This window comes from Haliaeetus leucocephalus, unplaced genomic scaffold (genome assembly GCF_000737465.1).
Source record: "Haliaeetus leucocephalus isolate CR32 unplaced genomic scaffold, Haliaeetus_leucocephalus-4.0 Scaffold484, whole genome shotgun sequence".
NCBI lineage: Eukaryota > Metazoa > Chordata > Aves > Accipitriformes > Accipitridae > Haliaeetus > Haliaeetus leucocephalus.
This window is the reverse complement of record NW_010972920.1, coordinates 940,499-943,889: the sequence shown is the minus strand read 5'-3', so window position 1 is coordinate 943,889 and position 3,391 is coordinate 940,499. Positions and strand designations below refer to the sequence as shown.

The window sequence follows — 3,391 nt, the reverse complement described above, 5'->3', positions numbered from 1 at the left end:
GGACCGTGCGTGTGGAGCTGCCCCGGGCACCCGCGGGGGCCTTTCGGCAGCCGGGGCCCCGCCCGCGTGTCTCGGCTCCGCGGCCCTGAGCGCGGAGAGGAAGCGGGCAGCCGCCCGCGGGCCGGCGCCTCTGCGGGCGATAAACACGCCTCACCCGGTAGAGGAGGGGAGCAGGCGGTGACCCGGAGCCGCGCCTGCGAGCACGGGAGCGGTTTTACCAACCCTGGCGCCGTTTGCTCAGACCCGGCCCGCGAGAAACCGTGCGCCGGGGGCTGCCGGCCGGAGCTGCCGTGAGGATAGGGCTCCTCCCAATCACAGCCACCCGGCTGCGCCTGCAAAATCGGGAAAACCTGGGGAAAAGCTTCGCTGTTGTCCGTGCCTCCAAATGAGCGTCAGGCAGGGCTGAGCCTCGTTACCGGGAGGCCCTGCCCGGGCAACCCTGCCCGGCGCAGCTCAGCTCCTGCCCCGGGCTCGCCAGACGCCGGCAGAGCCGCTGCGGGAGAACCGGGACGAGCCACAATTGCAGGTCAGGCTGGGAAGGGGCTGGTGGGGACCGAGGGGCGCGGGCAGGGGGACGGGGGAAGAAAAGGGGGCAAAGCCTCTAGTCCGGCCCCTGGCGCAGCCTGCCCAGGAGGAGCCTCCCGAGGGGACACTGGGGCTTCGCTGGCCCAGAAAGCTGCAGCCAGCAGGAGGGCAGGCTGGGCCCCTGTTGCATGCCTTGCACAGAGCAGAAAATGACAGCGTTCAGCTGCAGCCCTTAAACCTTTTACAAGTAGTGTTTGCGTTCACTAATGGGTTTTGTTGCCTGCAGGGAGCTAACGTGGGAGGAGTACAGGAGTCCCGGCTGCCGGTAGGAGCCTCTGCGCAGCCCAGGCTGGGGACGGCCAGGAGAACTGGGCCAGGATGTCCCAGCTGGGCTCCTTGCTCCTGCAGACTTGCCGTGACTCGGGGAGGGGCATTCGCACCAGGATCCCCCGGGCATCAGGGTAAAGCGAGAGGTAAAGTTGCCTCTTGCTTGGCTGTGGTGTGGGCTGGGAGCTCCCGCTCGAGCGAGAGCTTCATCCTCCCAGCTGCAACGCTGGCGGCTGCTTCTTCGTGACAGGTTTTGTTTTCAGTGCAGGCAACATGGCAGGGGAGCAGCTGACCGGCAGGAAGGTTCAGCCTGGGTCAGGGTGAGGAGCATGGCCCTGCCATGTGAGGATGAGCCTGGGCCAGGAGCATGGCCCTGACACCGGGGGACGCCGACATGGGAGGAAATGTCCGGTGAGTGTGCTGAAGCGGGCAGCCAGCTGTGCCGTGCTCTGGGGGCGTTGGGCAGGGTCAGGCATGTGGCAACACCCCAAACACCCATGAGCTGAGGAAGCTGTGCCTGGCTGTGGTTGAGGAGGAAAATATGCCATGCTTGTGGTGCTGATCCCAGTCCTGTCCTGGGACAGTTGGGGGCTGGCATGGCTCCTGGGCTGCAGTGGGGTCAGGGTTGGGTGCCTTGCATTTCCATTGTGCCCAGCTGTTGCTTTGGATGAAAACGTTTTTGCTTGTGGCTTCTGGTAGTGTTGTGTGTCCTGCTGCAGGGCGGTTTGGGGCTGTGCCAGCAGCACTCCTGGGTAGGGGCCCTGGCTGCAGCGGGGCCAGGCCAGGGACTGGGGCTGCACCCCACAGTTCTGGGACCAGTTGCTGTGGGGGGAGCTGAGGGAAGCTCCTGTGCCAGCGCTGTCCCAGGGCGGTTTTTCCCCATGCCATCAGCAACTGCCCAGCCTGCACCCAGCAAGCGCTGGTGGTCTCGGCCACAGCTGGGCTCATGACAGCCCTGTCCTGCTCCCCCATGGGGCTCCTGGTTGTACTGGGCCATTCCTGAAACTCACTTGGGTTGGTTCAGCTTTATTTGATGTTTACTGTATTTGATGTTTAGCACTTTCGTTGCTTCGGCTTTAGTTGATGTTTAGCGCTGGGCTCGGCAAGGATGCTTAGCAGGATGCGAAGCGCAGCTGGTGGCTCCCCCAGTCCTGCTCCTGGGCAGGGGCAGGATGGCAGCCAGGGGGGCATGTGCTGTGCCAGGCTGGGCCCTGGATGGGAACAGCCTGTCCACAGTCCCAGTATTGCTCGGTGTCACTTTGTGCCTGAAATGCTCCTCGCTGAGCAGAGGGGTTGCAGCGAGGTGTGCGTTCTCACCTTCTCTTCTGCGAGGAATGTGTTTTTTTGGGTTGAGCCCTGAGCTCTCCCGTTGTCATTTCTCTGTCCCCATTGCCTGTGTGCGGTGCTGGGCAGCCTCTGCTGAAAGTGAGGGGCAGGCGGGAGGGGGACAGGCATCTCCTGTGGGTTATGTGGGGCAGTGTGGGGCTGTGCTATGTACCCCGGGAGCTCTGACCAACTGGTTTCGCTCCCCTTTTGCAGGTATAGACAAGATGCTGACGCTGCCTTGCCCGCCACCCTGTCCCAGGAGACCTGGGGGGACCCCCACCTCACTTCTGCCCTCGGGAGTGGGACTGGGTGAGACCCTCCGTGCAGCAAGAGGTACATGGCAAAGATTTAATCCCTGAGGGAAGAGGACAGGCTCCCTGCTTGCAGAAAGATGACTTGCCTCACTGCTGCTTGGAGCTCATTGTTGAGGACAGCCCTATCTGCGCCTGCCTCAGAGTACAGATCCACCTGATGGACACCCTGGCTTGTTACAGCTCCAGCCACAAGATGTTCCTGCTAATAGTTGCTCCTTCCTGTAAAGAGCTGCAGGTAAGTTTAGCTTTCCTTAACAGAGGCTACGGAGAGCAGACGCTCTCCTGTTCAAACGTACTGGGAGTGCAGCCCAGGCTGACAGACATGACGGCTTGTTACAGCTCCAGCCGAACAGCAGCTCCGGATAAGAGATGTTCCTGCTTCTTACGACTCCTGCTGACAGACTCTCCAGCATGTTACAGCTCAGGGTATTTGAAGCCACAAGTAATTTCAATTCCTGCTGCTTTTTTCAGCCTGACGTAATTTGAGGTGCAGCTTGTTGAAGCTCCAGCTCTGGCTGATGGATGCTCCAACTGCGAAAGTGATGAGGCTTCTTGTTATCAACTCTGGCTTAATAAATGGTCCCTCTTGTTATAAGCCAATTAAAGCTCCAGCTAATTGCAGTAATCAGGGCTTTTGGCAAGGTTGTAAATCAATCACTGTCATGATTTGAACATGAATATTAAATGTCATAAACTGTACAGGCAGTGACTCGTGTTTATTGTTCAATCACGGGTCCGGGACACCCCTTGAACAAAGAGTCGGAAACCAACAGTGAAAAGCACCTTTTCGCCCAGAGACTATCTCAGACGTTTAATTCGGGCTGGTGCATGCCGGCCTCCCCAAGCTTCGGGGACCAACGCGACCAGACCCCCACCTCCGGTGGGGGTCCACGCACCCT

At 60.3% G+C, this 3,391-nt stretch overlaps 1 long non-coding RNA gene across 1 annotated transcript; it reads left to right on the top strand.

Annotated features, from left to right (window-relative positions):
* The first annotated feature begins 443 nt into the window (after positions 1 to 443).
* Positions 444 to 3,147, top strand: LOC104836752. The gene is made up of 4 exons (XR_774874.1): positions 444 to 526; positions 812 to 998; positions 1,116 to 1,263; positions 2,392 to 3,147. It is a non-coding gene; the product is annotated as an uncharacterized LOC104836752 (long non-coding RNA).
* Positions 3,148 to 3,391: the final 244 nt, after the last annotated feature.